General features: G+C 41.8%; 1 protein-coding gene across 14 annotated transcripts in view; it reads left to right on the forward strand.

Annotated features, from left to right (window-relative positions):
- The window catches only part of LOC138844174 (uncharacterized), a 411,900-nt gene that overhangs the window by 307,042 nt on the left and 86,719 nt on the right, over window positions 1-18,139 (forward strand). For 12 of the 14 annotated variants that reach the window (XR_011379722.1, XR_011379723.1, XM_070051340.1 and 9 more), the window contains one exon: window positions 11,490-11,605. The exons of the other annotated variants lie outside the window; for them this stretch is intronic. The gene's annotated coding sequence lies outside the window, so the exon portion shown is untranslated. The remainder of the gene's footprint in view (window positions 1-11,489; window positions 11,606-18,139) is intronic. 14 annotated transcript variants of the gene reach the window in all.

Raw genomic sequence — 18,139 nt, forward strand, 5'->3', positions numbered from 1 at the left:
TAATTCGTGCCTGTCTTCGGTGACCTGCGGCGCATAAGCTGCTAGCCGCCCAGGTGCTCATCGCCTCACTAATCGGGCAGACCGAATCCAAGCTCTCACATTGCAGTGTTGTAGGGAGGCCTTTCTATTTCTCTATTTCTCTATCTCCGGGCATTCCTATTTCTCCCATTTTACTTCTATCTTCCAGCATTCCTATTTCTCTTTTACTTCTAAACTTCTGTTTCTCTTATCCCTGCGGCTTTCCGGCTGCGCCTGCCCCGAGGCTGCTTCTCGGCAGCTTTCCGGCTCTGAGCCGCTTCAGCCTGTGCCTCTCTCATCTGCGCAGCTTCCCGGCTTTGCGCGGCTTGGCTTCGCGCGCTCCGCGGTCTCCACGCCCTTCGCGTCTGCACCACGGCCTACGCCAGCCCCGTTCCCTATCTACTTGTGCCCCGCACGCTCTCTCTGCACGCGGCGGCTTCCGCGAGTGACACAGCGTAGCTTACATGTCCGCCACTAGCATTCAATCTAAGTTCCCCGGGCTAGCCTGGCGAATTCAACCCAGCATACGTCTCCGCCCCACGATCTGGCTTCCCGTCCTTTGCTCCCCGGGCTAATCAGACGGATCCCAATCTGGCTTACGTTTCAGCTTCTGGTTTCAACTTTTCGCCCCCTATTCCCGGGCTAACTTGAGAACCCCAAAGTGGCTTTCGTGTCCGCCTTGGCCTGCCCCCCGCGGCTTCAATTTCCCTAACATTTTTCTCTACCCGGTATGTTTCCCCAAACTTTCCTCCAACGATATTCCTCCCTCATTTCTCCTGGCCTCTCCCCACAGTCCGTATCCGAGTCTGTTTGCTCTAGCTTTCACTTTCGCTTTCGACCTTAGAGATTTCTCCCAGCTTCCCCCCGTAGTCCGTATCTGAATCTATGCCTAGGCTTTCAATAGCTTCTTCCGGCACCCTTTTTCGTCCGGCTTTTCCCTAGGCTGTTTGCTAGTCTCTCTCTCCGGTATTTTCCCTAGGCTGTTTGCTAGTTTCTCTCTCCGATATTTTCCCTAGTTCTTCCCTCCTAAGTTTTTTATCCGTCCTAGGTTTCCTATCCAAGCTAGGTTTCCTATCCAAGTCACGGCACCATTATGTCGCTCCCCCTCTTCGTGGAGGAACGACACCAAGCCCTGCCTAGGCTTCATATCCGAGTCACGGCACCATTATGTCGCTCCCCCTCTTCGTGGAGGAACGACACAGGACCCTGCACTGTTCTTTCGTCTGCTCGGCCCTCCCCGGGTTTGCTGCTGGTTCTTCCCGGGTTGGCTACTATCCCTTCCACCTCCGTGGAAGGGCAGTTCCCCCTGGCCGCATTCCCCACTTCCGCAGGGGAGCGGCACACTGCTGGCCGGCTTTCTCGGGGGCTGCACGGGTTCCCTTAGATGTTCCCCATAGATGTTCCTGGTGCATGCCGTCTCTCTCCTCCTTTATAGTCCTCCTCCGCCAATCCCAACTCGGCTGCCCACACGCCGAGTACGCTGCTCTCCAATCAGGAGCAAGTCCTACAGTTAATTGGTTGAACTGGAGGCAGCTGTGCGGAAGCTGTTTACTTCTCTCCCAGCGCCATATTGTGGGAGAGCAGATGCATAGAATAAGTCTTAATTCCAGTAACTTAGTCCAATCCGGATTGCTCCCCACACACCTTTCAGAGCTGGCTTGGCCCTCATGGTCCCTGGGTTGCTGCTGTTTCTCCCAGTCTTGTTGCTCCAATCTGCCAACTAAGCACAGACCTTTCAGTTTATCCATGGTGAGGTGTGTGTAACTGAGCCCAAAGCAAAGACATGAAACTATGTATGTCTGCTCCCTCCTAGACACCCCGCCATCCATTCCTCCCACTTCCCTCTGTTCCCTGCCTTCATTCTGCAATTAAAAAGTGAAAACAACTTCTCTGCCTGCTTGGTCAAGGATTACTGTCTATCACCCCTTCTTCCCCAGGGGAAAGATTTGAGGATTTTCATTTTAATTACTGACTTGGGAGACAGACCAGTTTTCATTTGCACCATTGGGCCATTCTAAAAAGTAATCTGAAAGCAAAACTTCAGGTTACACTGTACAAGCCTGTGCCCAGTGGGTCGAAGGAGGATGCAGGGTTGGCCCCTATTCCTCAGCGCTGAGTTTATTGATTTGCTACAGTTTCTTTTGTTACTGCTGAAATGGGAGCAGGGAAGACTTGGATTAATAAAAGCATGAAATAAAATACATGTGTAAAATGCGGTAAATAACAAGGAACGGTTGTGGGGGTGAGAGCAGAGGGCTTAAGAAGCTCCTTGTGTAAAAACAGATTTCTGGGCATCTATACTGTGGTTGATTTGGGAAATCATGACACAGGCACTTTAAGAAATTCGCTGAGGACAGTGGACTGATGGATTTCCAAAGGAAAAGTCATGCATGAGAAATTAATTTCCAGGTGTGTGTGACCACTTTGGTTTCCTTTTTTCATATTAATGTTGTCACAAGCACCATTTTTGTAATGTCTTGAATGTGTCATTTGTTTCCCTCATCAGGCATGGCCCTCTTTCAAGGATATTGTCCTCATGGCAAGAGATGTCAGAACTGTTTGGAAAATGCTGGAGAACTTGATAATGTTCTACAGAGCTAATTTGTCATACAGGAAATAATGATTAAAATATCAATATATAGTTATTACTATTTTATCTAAATGTTATGAGAAAACAGTAAAAACATTTACTTTTGATTAAGAAAAATCATGCATTCCAATTGCTGTACTTGATTATCACTGCCATTATAAAATGTTTATGACATATCTGGGTGCTGTTTGAAATTGTATAAACAGCCGTGGCCATATTTCTGACTTTGGTGCTAAGGAGATGCACGACCTTTTACAAATCTATCAGCCAAACCCTTGTCTTATCTGTTAAACAAATCAGTTAGTCTAGATCATTTTTATTTCTGTTTTACTTGTAAAAATTCTGTGATTTCAAGAAACAGATTCAGTGAACGTAATTCAAAGCAAAATGTGCAAGGTAAATTATTTATATTTTATCTGATTGGGACACCCATATATTTGTGAGTGGTAAGAGAGCAGTCTTTTTTTTTAATATGTATTTATTGATTGATTATTTGAAAGGCATATTTACAGAGAGAGAGAGAGCCAGAGAGTGCACAGCAGGAGGTAGCTTTACCAGCTATGCCACGGTGCCCGCCCCTTGACCACCTTTGCCCATAGTTTCCTTATCAGATGTAAGCCAGGAGCCAAGAGCTTCTTCCAGTTCTCCCACTTGAGTGCAGGGGCCCAAGCACTTGGGACATCGTCTGCTGCCCTCCCAGATACATTATCAGGGAGCTGGATAGGAAGTTGAGCAGCTGGGACTCGAACTGGTGCCCACATGGATGCAGGAGCTGCAGGCGGTGGCTTAGCTTCTGATGTTTTAAACTGATCAGAAGGGGGCCAGCACCGTGGCACACTGGGTTAATCCTCCACCTGTGGCGCCAGCATCCCATATAGGCGCCAGTTCTAGTCCCAGCTGTTCCTCTTCCAGTCCAGCTCTCTACTGTGGCCCGGGAGTGCAGTGGAGGATGGCCCAAGTGCTTGGGCCCTGTACCCGCATGGGAGACCAGGAGGAAGCACCAGCTCCAGCTGGGACAGCTCCAGCTGTTTCGGCCATTTGGAGAGTGGACCAACGGAAGTAAGACCTTTCTTCTGTCTGTAACTCTACCTCTCAAGTAAATAAATAAAATCTTAAAAAAAAAAAAAAAAGCTGATCAGAAGGCACTATAATTAGACAAGCGTCAGAACAAAGTTCACTAGCTACTTGTTTACAAATTATTTTTCCTTATACTCTATTTTTATGTTTGTTATTTTAAAAATAGACAAAGTGTAACATTATAGGAGTTTAAAAGTGATGTCAGGCAGCCGTAATTTTTAGTCTCCAATAACTTTCACATTTTCAGATTTATTTCCAGTCGTTGTGTAAGTGAAAAATATGTATTCACATAGTTAAAATCATTCTGTTTTGGGTAATATAAATTTTTTATCAGTATTAGTGTCAGTAACTTTTTAGTATTGTTATTATTTTAGAGGCAGATAGAGGGGGACAGGGGAGAGGGAGAGAGACCATACTCCCATCTGCTGGTTCAGTCCCCAAATGCCCAGAATAGCTGGGGCCAGGCTGGGTTGGATTCAGAAGCTGGGGATTCCTTCTGAGTCTCGCACATGGGTGTCAGGAGCCCTTCATTGTTACCTCACATGATCTGCTTTGGTAGGAAGCTGGAGTCAGGCACCAGAGCCTAGGTATACCGATGTGGAATTCAGGTGTCTTAATCGCTAGGCTAACCACCCAGTCTTACTGAGATAGTCTAGTGCTGAAAAGTATTTGTATAGGTTTGTGTGTGTGTGCCGGAACTTTTGGGTATTCCCTTTTCAAATATGTTTTAATTCAGCACACACACAAAAAGAAAGGATAAGAGAGAAACTGGACAGTACTGTAGCGAAATGAATGCATTGGGATGCCGTATCTGACTACAGGATGGAGGTCAAATGGGGCAGGCAGCCTGATTATGCCATCATTGTTCTAAGGGGGAAAGAATGAGGAGGACTTGCAGATGGAAACAAGGAATATTCTCAGCTTGCTCTGTACATCATCAGCCCTGTTCCTGAATTGCTGTTTTGACTTTCTTCCTCAGTTAAAGACTATCTCAATCTTTATGACCTGGAACTCTGTCCATGAAACTGATGCCTGTGTCAGTTTTTATGAAATTGATGTTCTTACTATTCACATGCTGAGAATGGAGATACTACTTAACAAACTTCCCTGCTGTGATTTTAAAGTCATAGACTTTAGTAATTAGTAGACATAGATCCAGCTCAAAGTGTATTTGACAACCTATATGTTTTCAATGAATAATTTACCAGCTTTCAGTCTTTTAGATGTGAGAACTCTCTACCTATATGTTGGTATATTCTAGGAATACAGATTCAAAAACCTTTAGGAGTTGGCAAGGTAACATAAATAAAATCAAAACCAAGAATAAGAAAATCAAATGCAGAAAATAGATTCAAACTATTTTTTGTTACTTAACTTTAGCATAAGGATATAACATGTAAATATGTAAATATGCAAATATTTTACATTCAAAATAGAAAAAATGCAAATTTAAAAATAGAAACATTTAATCTTTCTGCACAGCATCCTTTTATACATATTAAACCCACATGTCCACTCTTATTTTTCTTAAATTGTAGCTCTTTGAATCTGTCTTTTATTTTCATATATTTGATATAGATGCAAGTTCAGAGAACTTGTTCTCTACGTAAGGAAAAAAATGGGTGAGTGTGATGCTGAGTGGCAACTGATATCAAACTCCAAAGGCCTCAGGTCTGTGATGGGTTCTGGGAGACCTACAGAGCTTATGTTCCTTCCAAAGTAGGTAGCTATTACTCAGCTGAGACACTTCTTGACATTTGCTGACACACCGGAATGTGAGCCTGTGTCACTAATCTTCTTCTTTCACAAGAAAAGCCAGATTCCTGGCTTTTCAGTAAAATCCTCTAACTTTTAAATGTTTTCTGCTTTAAAACATAGTTTGGGTCAAATAAAACCTGTCTGGGTGCTGGGTGATATTTTTGAGCTGCTGTTTTGCCTTCTCTGACCTATTCATAGAATCAATACACTGTGGGCTAAAGGCTAAACCCAGCCCTCTGCAGGCCTGGTTTTTTTTTGTTTGTTTGTTTTTGTTTTGTTTTGTTTTGTTTTGTTTTGTTTTGTTTTGGTTAATAAAGTTTCATTGGATCACAGCCATGTTCATCTGTTTTTGTGTTGTCCATGGCAGCTTTGGCATGAGAGTGGCAGAGGTCAGTGATTCTATGGCCTGCAAATCTAACAAACACACATACCATCTGAACCTTCATAGAAAATATGTCTGTACCAATCTCATTACACTGTTAACTTAGAAAGTCTTTCCTTAAGAGGTAGAGCTCTGCCTTTTGGTATCAGTAACTGCAGTAACTTTTTTTTTTTTTTTAGATTTTTTAATTTATTTATTTGACAGGTAGAGTTACAAGCAGTGAGAGAGAGAGAGAAAGAGAGAGAAAGGTTTTCCCTCCACTGGTTCACCCCCTAGATGGCCACAATGGCCCCGAGCTACGCCGATCTGAAGCCAGGAGCCAGGGGCCTCTTCCCAGTCTCCCACGCAGGCGCAAGGGCCCAAGGACTTGAGCCAACTTCCGCTGCTCTCCCAGACCATAGCAGAGAACAGCCCGGACTAGAACCCAGCCCCCATGTGGGATGCCGGCGCCGCAGGCGGAGGATTAATTTAGTGCGGCACCGCGCCGCGCCGGCCCCTGCCTTTTAGTAACTGTTATTCATTGGCCTTCTGTGTGTCATGATCCCATGTGGGCATTTGTAGACGACATTTGGAACTTTCTGGGATTATTCCTGAGACCCTCCAGGATGGGTTGAACATCTTCCTGATCCAAATGCTGTCACCCAAATTAGATCTGACTTCTTGGGTAAGTAATATATGTTCTAATAATCCAGGATACTGCATGTTCATGCAGAAAGTAGGTAGATATTGTTAGCAAATTGAAGAATCAGAAAGAGCCAGCAGAGCAGATTTTAGTGTCACCAAGTGAGTTGGCACAGACTACGTGAATTCATATTGTAAGAGAGGTTGATGAATAGCAAGTGCTAGATGCAGCCTAAACTCCTCCTGTTCTTAGAAAAGCGACATTTTGTTGCATGGCCAGTGTAGCCTCTCCATCTCAACTTTTACTTTTCTCCCCCTTTTCTACTTTTCTTCCTCATATCTCTTTGGTTACATGAGTCTTTTCTTAATTCCTCAGATATCTGTAACTCTTTCTATTTTATAATCTTATCTCTTGCTGTTTTTCCTGTCCTGGCAACACTTGTCACCATCTCCCCCAAGGTGGAAATTATTATCTTTTGGACTTTGGTTGAAGTCTACCCTCTTCAAGATCCTTACCTGGACCACCTCTCTATAAGCAGAGCATTGAGTTCTTGAAGTTACCTTTTAGCATACTTATTCATTTATCAAATTCTTAGCACTTATTTGCAATAATATTGCTTATTTATCTGTATTCTTGTACACTAACATTCTCTTTTATTCGAATGAAAGTATCTTAAGACCAGAGCAATTTAGTTTTATTCGTTGTTTCCTAGGACCTCACAAATTTAAGATACTCAAAGAATACTTGAGGGGTGAATGAATTATAGCAGTGGTTGGGCGTTGTATAAATTACACTCTTGATTTTATTGTTTGGCATAGGAACTTACAAAACCCATCTGCTTTGTCTTACAAAGAATAATTATTTCTTTGAGAAAATACTTTGAGTTAAATTATTCCCACTTAGTAATAACTCAGTATCGCTGTGTTTAGTGAGGGAATTTAGAGTACACTCATTAGAGGAAACCAATAATCATGCAGTAATGTGCTCATTATTAATATTTTTGTCTGACATTTGTCATATGATAAACTCAGATCTCAAAAGGTCCTGGTTTGTAGTTCTCCTGTGAGTTGAAAATCAGGAGGGACCTTGGGGGTTTCCACTGTATTTTACAGATGAGGAAACTGAAGGCTAACTGTATTTCTCAAGGTTCCGTAGCCAGTGAGCTGCAGACCTGGGAGAATGAGTGAAGCTGTTATGTGTTTGCAATAATGTCATGAGAAAAATTTATCAATTACTTTCACCTTGTTCTTTTAAATTTCAGAGCAAGTTAAATGTAATTTTGGATAGCAGTAATGTCATGACCAAGGTTTCGGAGGTACAATGTGGCAAAAATGGAATTTGAATCCAAATCTTTTGGTACAGGACTTGGCTTTCTTGTTCTGCTTTTAATGTGGGATCTACAATTTAATGCTGATCTTGAAGATTAATAAAGATGCAAGTACTTAATAAAGCTGAGAAACCTTATGATGATTTACTGAAATATTAGGTGTTTGCAGGTTCATAACAATTGCAAATACTTTGTACAGTGCTTAATATATGTAGTCATAATTGTAAGTAATTTACTTGTATTAGCTCCTGTAATCTTTGCAACAATTCTGTGAGGAAGGTGCTATGTCCATACCTCTTGAAAGCTGGAGAGACCGAGTCACAGAGATGACTGTCTTGCCCAAACTAATATGAATTGTGAGTGTTAAAGCTGTGATTTGTTGCTAGACAGCCTGGCTCTAGAATGCTTTGTCTTAAAAAAAGGCTAAGGTGCTTCCTTTCTGGCTTAAGAATCTCTATATTATGAAGGTTGAGCTTAAGCCCTGGAGAACTGGGCTCAATGGGACACAGCAGAATTCCAGGCTCCTGGGGATATCTCTCCTCTCCTTGGTGATGTCTTGGCCCCTTGGAGGGAAGAGGGCTTTGTTCTGGGGGAAATGTGGAAGGAAATTCTTTGCTCCTCAATCAGTAGGCTCACTGGTTTGTCTCTGTGGAGAAGCAGGAACAAGTGTGGCTCCTGAGGAGGCACAGCCTATACCACATGGGCCATGCTAACTGAACCTAATCAACTGGGCTCACCAGGGCAAGGACTCCATATCATGGTGTAAGGCCAGAGACCTAGTAATCAGTGGTGTGTCATTTTTCAGCATCTCCACTGCTTATTTACAGCATGTTAATGGTGGGTGAAGATTTAGGTGTTTGGGAATTTGGCCAAACATCCTATGATGTGAGGGCAAACAGTGGGATCAGTTAGGGAAATATAGGGGTGTTGAAGAGGGAACATTGCTTTGAGGTTTGGTGTTCACAGAAGAGGGAAGAAAGATGGCATGTCCCTGCAGTAAGACATTTTTGTGGATATCGCAGGGGAATAGAATGCAGAATAACAGGTTTCATTCATTGAACAAATATTTCTTGAATTCTGTGTGCCTAGGCCTTGAGCATTCAGCATTGGACACAATAGATACTGTTCCTTGCTCAAGCAGGACTTACATTCTCATTAAAATACACAGTTAACAAGCAACTGAATATATGAATAGGACAATTTCAGAGAGAAAGAAGTCTTCTGAGGCACAAACTGACAGTGTCCAGTGAGGGGTAAAGCAGAGGACTTCAACTTAGGTGGGTTAGGGTGTTTCTTTCTAAAGAGGTGATATTTGAGTGCTGAGTGACCAAACTCCTGAGCCACCCAGGAAGTGTGTTTTTGCAGCAGAAGCTTCACCATGGCGTGCCCCTCCCCCTTTCTCCTCTCTCAGCCATGAGGTCAGTTTCCCAAATATCTTTTCCATCCTGGGGTGGGGGAGAGGGTGTCTGTTCTTATCTGCCCTGGTTTGCCTGATTCCACCAGTGATAAAAGCTGAGCTGTAGCTGAGTCAGTAAAGACTATCAGATGCCTTGTTGAAACAATAACCCTCCTCTCCTGCCATTCTCTTGGTCCAGTCAAAAGAGATACAAGGTTAGTTAGGGATGATGTGTTTCCAGTGTGCCCACTATTCCTTTCCAAGAGCTCAGAAGCCATCTGTTCAATAATCTGCTCCTGAATTCATGCAGGAGTTGATGTCATATGCCTTGGGATTAAGTCTTTGAAATTCACCAGCCCCTTTCGAAAATCTGGACCACATTTGAAAGTATGCAGTCTTCTGAAACTATGTCTGCTTCCCATGATTCCTCTAGGATCACTGACACTGGTTCTGTAGCCACATCTGCAAGATTTTTTTTAATAGCCTGGATTTTTGATTTGTAGCACAGGAAACCTCAACTCATTTGCTGCAGGCATTTCCTGTCTCTCCTCATCTGTCTCTGGCAACAGCCCTCTCCTATTAATACATTTGTTGTGTATGGTTTCTGATTAGGAAAGTAGTACATGTGGAGGCAAATTGTGAAATATATCAAAGCGGGAAAAGAAACCACTCATGATGATTACTTTCAGCATTTTCGGGTATGTCTTTCTAGCCTTCCATGCTCCACATTCCTCAACCCCATACACAAATTTACAAACATGAATATGCAGCTGTATGCCTTCCATGTTCATAAGTTTGTATTTTATTATATTTTTCATAATTTTTATTTGTCTTTTGAAAAGGGGAGAGAGAGAAGATGAATCAAAGAGTGAGGTCTCCCAGATAACAGTTCACTCCCCAAATGCCCACAACAGTCATGACTGGGCTAGGTTGAAGCCAGGAGCCTGGAACTCAGTCTGGCAGGGACTTAGGGAACTGAGCCATCACGTGCTGCCTCCCAAAGTTCACAACAGCAAGAACTGGATTGGAAATGGAGGAGCTGGGACTTGAAGCAGGTACTCCCATATGGGCTGCAGGCATCCTGAGTGGTGCCCCTTATATGTTACATTTTAAAATTTGGCACAATAATGCACAATATGCATTACAATATTATTTTTACTTAGGATATGTCAATGTTAATTTTAACTGTTTGAAGAATTGATTTTTATGCCAGTAAGGATGGAAGCAAAATAGGATTGAAAAGTTCCTTTTCCTCTTGACCGTATAACATTATATCCCTTGTCTCAAGGAGAAGTAATTCACTTTTTCTGTATTTTTTCACTCTGCTGACCCTTGGATAGCTTCTTGTGGTGGTGTTTCCTTTTCCAGAGGTAGAGGGCAATTCACATACCAAAAAGACATGGTCTTTGCCTGTGATATTGGCAATAGCTAATCTTCTATAACGGGAAACCTCAAATATTAGGGCAGAAAGAAAATAGTTGCTTATTTTTCACAAAGGATGCTGAATTGAGTGTCCAAGTTGTCAGGGAAACAGTGCTTAGAAGTCTTTGAGAGAGCCAAGTTCTTTCTTTTTGTTCTTTTTGTTCTTTCGTCACTGTGGGCCATTCATGATTCAGCTCATGGTGTAGTGTGAGAGAATTTAGGAAATACATCCATATTTTTATCAGATCAACGAGTTGCATACATCATCTTGACTCATGTTCCACTAGCAGAGGCACAGTCACATAGACTCACTTAGCTGCAAAGGAGGCTTGGCAAGACAGGTACCCAGCCACTATTTTTTAACTGAAGGGAAGGTGACGACTAGGTTTTAGTGGTAACTACCCATCCTACCACCTTATGTCAAAGTGTATGCTCTATTGCAGATCAGATAAGATGGTATGACTTTTGTAAGTAGCCATAACATAACACTCAATAGGCCTTAAAATTTCCATGATTTCACAAAGAAAGTACATAGTATGATATTGCATGCTAAGTCTTATTGAAAATATAAAGCAAGTAATCTGATTGAAAATTCTAGGATTTGCAATTCTAAATAGCGGGTCAGGGCAGACCTCATTTGAAAGGTTTATTTGTGGCGATAAAGAAAAAATAGAGTGTTTCTAGCTGGGCAGACAATGGGAGCTTCTGGGAAGTGATAGCAACCAAGCTTGGTAAGATGACAAAACAGGCAGGAGGGTAGAGACATAGGGATGGAGACCTTTTTTCTACCAAAGGCTGTTTAATGTTTATAATATCATTTGTGGCTCATGCAAAATTATTAACTTCAAAATTAGCCTGCTGTAGATTTACAAGTTCTGCCTGTGGTTGCCTTGGCAGGGCCAGACCAAATGGTTTCATCTCACACAGTCCATGTGCTGGAGGCTCTCCCTGGGAGGATCAAAACAGAACATTTATGGAACCAGCATTTGGTGCGGTGGTTAAGGCCAGCAGTGGTGAGGTTCTGCCTATGAACTTTTCTTTTATTCTGCTTAATGCCAGTGAATAAATCATATCTTTTTGATTACTAAAAAGCTTTTTATCATGGAGGCAGACGTTCATTGTAGTGGTCAAGATGCTACTAGTAATGCATATATTCCATATCAGAACGCCCTACGCTGCTTCTGATTCTAACTTCCTGCTAATGCATACTCTGGGAGGCAGCAGGTGATAGTGCCAGTGGTTGGTTCCCTGCTACCAAGTGGGAGAATCAGATGGACTTCTTGGTTTCTGACTTCAGCCCAGCCTGTGCTCAGCTATCGCAGGCATATGGGGACTGAAACAGCAGATGGAAGATCTCTCTTTCTTGTTTGACTTTCTGTGTCTCAAGTAAAAATACGTAACTAATGTGCTTGGGCTCCTGCCACCCATGTGAGAGACAAGAATGAAGTTTTGGCTTCTTGCTTCAGTTTGGTGCAGCCACAGCTATTGCAGCCATTTGAGGAGTGAACCAGCATTTTTAAGATTCTTTCTCTCTCTCTGTGTCTCTTTCTCAGTCTTTGGATCTCTGTTAACTATCTTTCAAATAAATAAATTAATCTTTAAAAATGTTAAGACATAATCCTATTTGACTAAATGGTAGATAATGTAATAAGGATAAAGTGAATATGAGATGAAATCTTGGAGACATTTAGAATATCAAGATACAATGTTTAGAACTTTTGCATAAGCATAAAAATTTAAAATGATCTGACCCAAACCAAGTATTTTCAGTGTTCTAAGCAGCCTGGTATTCTGAAAATAGGCCTCAGGTACTAAAAAGTTTGAAAAATCTTGCAATAGCATGCACATTAGAAATAGTTTTGTAGTAGTATTTTTTTTCTTTTTTTTTTTAAACTTTTATTTAATGCATATAAATTTCCAAAGTATACTTATGGATTACAATGGCTTCCCCCCCATACCGTCCCTCCCACCCACAACCCTCCCCTTTCCCACTCCCTCTCCCCTTCCATTCACATCAAGATTCATTTTCGATTGTCTTAATATACAGAAGATCAGCTTAGTATACATTAAGTAAGGATTTCAACAGTTTGCTCCCACACAGAAACATAAAGTGAAAAATAATAGATGATTTTTTTAAATGATGATGAAATCAGAGCAGACCTATTGTCATGTTTAATCCCAGTGAGAGTCAAGTTGGGAATTGATAAATTTTTTTTTTTTTTTTTTACAGAGGATCAGTTTAGTATGCATTAAGTAAGGATTTCAACAGTTTGCACCCCCATAGAAACACAAAGTGAAATATATTGTTTGAGTACTCGTTATAGCATTAAATCTCAATGTACAGCACATTAAGGATAGAGATCCTACATGAGGAGTAAGTGCACAGTGACTCCTGTTGTTGACTTTACCAATTGACACTCCTGTCTATGGCATCAGTAATCTCCCTATGCTCCGGTCATGAGTTTCCAAGGCTATGGAAGCCCTCTGAGTTCTCCGACTCTTATCTTGTTTAGACAAGGTCATAGTCAAAGTGGAGGTTCTCTCCTCCCTTCAGAGAAAGGTACCTCCTTCTTTGATGACCTGTTCTTTCCACTGGGATCTCACTCGCAGAGATCTTTTGCCAGAGTGTCTTGGCTTTCCATGCCTGAAATACTCTCATGAGCTTTTCAGCCAGCTCCGAATGCCTTTAGGGCTGATTCTGAGGCCAGAGGGCTATTTAGGACATCTGCCATTCTATGAGTCTGCTGAGTATCTCACTTCCCATGTTGGATCACTCTCCCCTTTATTTACTCCATTGGTTAGCGTTAGCAGGTACTAGACTTGTCTATCTGCTCCCTTTGACTCCCAGTCCCTCCACCATGACCAACTGTGAACTGAAACTGATCACCTGGAACAGTGAGATGGCATTGGTACATGCCACCTCGATGGGATTGAATTGGAATCCCCTGGTATGCTTCCAACTCCACCACTTGGGGCAAGTCAGCCTGAGCATGTCCCAAATTATACATCTCTTCCCTCTCCCATTCCCACCACCATGTTCAACAGGGATCACATTTCAGTTAATTTTCAACACTTAAGAATAACTGTGCATCAATTACAGATCTAAACCAGTCATATTAAGTAGAACAGATAAAAAAACTACTAAGAGGGATAATGTATTTAGTTGTTCATTAACAGTCAGGGCTATGCTGATTAAGCCACCATTTCCCATAGTGTCCACCTCACTCCAACAGGTTTCCCTCTTGGTGTTCAGTCAGTCGTCACCGATCAGGGAGAACATATGGTATTTGTCCCTTTGGGACTGGCTTATTTCACTCAGCATGATGTGTTCCAGATTCCTCCATTTTGTTGCAAATGACTGGATTTCGTTGTTTCTTACTGCGGTATAGTATTCTAAAGAGTACATATCCCATAATTTCTTTATCCAGTCTATCGTTGATGGGCATTTAGGTTGGTTCCAGGTCTTAGCTATTGTGAATTGAGCTGCAATAAACATTAGGGTGCAGACCTCTTTTTTGTTTGCCAATTTAAATTCCTTTGGGTAAATTCCAAGGAGTGGGATGGCTGGGTCGGACGGTAGGGTTATCTTCAGGTTTCTGAGGAATCTCCAGACTGACTTCCATAGTGGCTTGACCAGTTTGCATTCCCACCAACAGTGGGTTAGTGTCCCTTTTTCCCCACATCCTCGCCAGCATCTGTTGTTGGTAGATTTCTGCATGTGAGCCATTCTAACCGGGGTGAGGTGAAACCTCATTGTGGTTTTGATTTGCATTTCCCTGATTGCTAATGACCTTGAACATTTTTTCATGTGCCTGTTGGCCATTTGGATTTCCTCTTTTGAAAAATGTCTATTGAGGTCCTTGGCCCATCTCTTAAGTGGGTTGTTGGTTTTGTTTTTGTGGAGTTTCTTGATCTCTTTGTAGATTCTGGTTATTAACCCTTTGTCTGTTGCATAGTTTGCAAATATTTTTTTCCCATTCTGTCGGTTGTCTTTTCACTCTCCTCACTGTTTCTTTTGCAGTACAGAAACTTCTCAATTTGATGCAATCCCAATAGTTGATTTTGGCTTTGACTGTCTGTGCCTCCCGGGTCTTTTCCAGAAATTCTTTGCCTGTGCCAATATCTTGAAGGGTTTCTCCAATGTTCTCTAGTAACTTGATGGTGTCAGGTCATAGATTTAGGTCTTTAATCCATGTTGAGTGGATTTTTGTGTAAGGTGTAAGGTAGGGGTCATTGAGCCAAGAACAATGTATAGTAAGGTGTGTGTGTGTGTGTGTGTGTGTGTGCGTGTGAGAGAGAGAGAATGTGTATACATGCACATGTGTGTATGAGAAGTGAATGTTGTGGCTTATATGCAGAATGCCTACCTAGACTAAGTGTTTTCCAAATTAAAAGTTTACAAAGGGTTGGCATGTGATATAGCAGGTAAAGCTTCCACCTGCAATGCCAACATCCCATTTGGGTGGCAGTTCACATCCTGGCTGCTCCACTTCTGATCCTGCTCCTTGCTGCTGGCCTGGGTAAAGTAGTAGAAGATGGCCTAAATCCTTGGACACCTGACACTCATGGGAAGACCCGAATGAAGCTCCTGGCTCCTGGCTTTGGTCCAGTTCTGGCCATTGCAGCCATCTTAGAAGTGAACCAGCAGATGAAGGAACTCTCTTTCTGTCCTTTTCCCTCTGTGTCTCCCTATCTCTTTGTAATTCTGACATCTCAATAAATAAATATATCTTTCTTAAAAAGTTAAAAAAAAATGTGGGGCCGGCACTGTGGCTCACTTGGTTAATCCTCCCCCTGTGGCACCGGCATCCCGCTGGGTTCTAGTCCTGGTTGCTCCTCTTCTAGTCTAGCTCTCTGCTGAGGCCCGGGAGGGCAGTGGAGGATGGCCCAGGTGCTTGGGTGCCTGCACCCGCATGGGAGACCAAGAAAAGCACCCTGCTCCTGGCTTCGAATCAGCGTAGCTCTGGCCATGGCAGCCATTTCGGGGGTGAACCCACAGAAGGAAGACCTTCATCCATCTCTCTCTCTCTCTCTCTCTCTCTCTAACTCTGTCAAATAAAAAAGTTAAGAAAAATGCAATGCAAGTAAGAGATATATTCTTACTGGCTATTAGTTTGCAACTTTCTACTTCAAGAAACAAAGACATGGTAGTTTTCCCTGCATCATCTTTGATTATGAACAGTTCAGGAAGATATGTAGCTCTCTGCTCTTGTCATGGTGTTCTTTCAAGTGCATGCTTGAACAGGTAATAGCAAAGCCATGAAGCAGACCTCTTCTCAATACCTGAGGTCCTATGTCAGTCCTTGTCACTTATTTTCTTTTTAAAAAGCATAACCTGAATATCTTTAAATCAGGATTATTTTTTAAAAAGTTTATTAATATAAAGAGAAAAGGTTTAATGTATTTTTGTAGGTACAGTTCTAAGAAGAGACCCATACTTTAGTTACCTTAATAACTTCCTTCCTGTTCCTACCTTTTTACTTTCCTCTGTTTGCTTCAGTCTCTCCACTTCTCTCTTGTCATTTCCCCTTTAGTTATTTATCTGTATCTATTATTCTGTTGTTACTACAATTTCTTTCTTACAGTTTTACTTGGATATAGCTCTGCTTTCTCCTTTAAGTGTATTGTGTGAGGTCAATCCACTGTAATGTGAAAGTTCAGAAATAAAATAAACACGCAAAATGAAACAAAAGTTTGTTTCATTCTTGCTAAAATGGTAGCTCTCATCACTATTGGTCTTCAGGGGATTCACTTTGATGGTGGCTCTATCATATATATCTGCAGCATATAGCTTCTGATGTCACCCTGGGATCAAGTAAGAAACATCTCAGTTTTCATGGTATGAAAGGGTTTCCTGGGATAAGACTTGCAGTGCTAAAACTAGAAAAATCCCAGTAATGTTTTTGGTCACCCGATTCTGGAAATCAATATTGTAATGAGCTGAAGGGGAAAGAGGATAAAGGATTAATCCTGCTATCATTTCTATTCATGTTTCTTTGGAGAAATTTTAGACTCAAAACTATATCCAAGAAGAGAGGGTTGTTGTGAAATATGGTGCAGCTGTGTGTTCAAAGGATAGAAAAGACTGTGATGGACAGATACGGGCCTCTACCGCCAAAGTGGCCAACACCTTTCAGTCCCTTTCCACTGAATACTTTTTAAAAAATAACTTTATGAAAAATATTTATTTATTTATTTATTTGAGAGACAGAATGCTTCCATCTGCTGGCACACTACCCAGATGTCCACAATGGCCAGGAATGGGCAAGGGCCAAACCTATGGGCTGGGAACTGAATCCAGGTATTCAACATGGGTGACAGGGACTGAACTCCTTGAGCCGTGCTGCTTCCTCCCAGGGTCTTCATTAGCAGGAAACTATAGTCAAAAGCTGGAGTCAGACGCTGGACCTGGGAATCAAAACCATGCACTCTGAAGTAGGCTGTGGATGTCCTAACTAGTATCTTAACCACTAGGCCAAACACTTGAATTTTATTATAACTGGACATTGAGTATTAATTTAATTTTAGACTTAAACTACTGCCATCTTTTTGCTTTCATTTTTAATATGCAGCTGACAAGCAAATTTAACCAAGGGAAAAGCTCATCAAGAACATGCAACAAAATCACATTTTGAACATTCCCCTTTTCATATGCTCTTTTCCCACCCTCATTATCGTTGGAACCCATGCAGAAGTTAGTCTGTCTGAGTGTCACTAAAACAAGCTCACACACAAACAGGTGAACCTAGTGCCTTCTCCCATGTGGTGGTGCTGTCTGGCTTGCTGTCTGGTTTGTCTGGTTGGCAAGTTTTGAACTTAGTGCCAAATGGCAAGGTAGGATATGTATGTCTTTCTTATTGTCTCTTTTTTGACTCTCTACTTTATTTCAGAGATTCTTAGATTCCTGTGAAAACATTAAAACAAACATTTATAGAATGCCCTAGGAATTGTCTAAGACTTCTATAGGTTTTAGCTCATTTTACCTTTACTAGATCCATAAAAACTAGATGCTATGTGGCCCACATTTTATGGATGTATGATTAAATGCCTTGCCTGTTTTCCCACCCATGGTAGGGGTGGAGCTGGAGTTTTTCTTTGGGCAGTCTTCTTTGAGAGTTCATGATCTTTTGACACTTGCAGATACTGCCTGCAATAACTTGAGACTATCAGAATGACTGTATGGAAATAACAATTGTTATTAACTTCCTAAAGGTTGGTTTCCATTCTGTTAGCACATTTGAAACTATGCTGTGAGGTACAACCAGTCATTTTATCAGTGAGGATATAGGTCAAAAGAAATTAAGCGATTGACCAAGCTCACGTAAGTTGTCGTGAGTGATCAGGACCAGAACACAGATCTCTAGAGGTGTATTTTAAATTTTTCCTCAGTAAACTATTTTAGCTTAATAAACAATTGTTAACTGTACAGTAAAAAATTTAGTAGGAATAAGTTCCGACCAAACTGAGTTGCATTTTCTATTTGGGAAGCTCAGGAATTTAACTCAGTGCAGTCATTCATTGATTTTATAATATCATGGTCCTCAGTG

The sequence above is a fragment of the Oryctolagus cuniculus genome, chromosome 1 (assembly GCF_964237555.1).
Source record: "Oryctolagus cuniculus chromosome 1, mOryCun1.1, whole genome shotgun sequence".
Lineage (NCBI taxonomy): Eukaryota > Metazoa > Chordata > Mammalia > Lagomorpha > Leporidae > Oryctolagus > Oryctolagus cuniculus.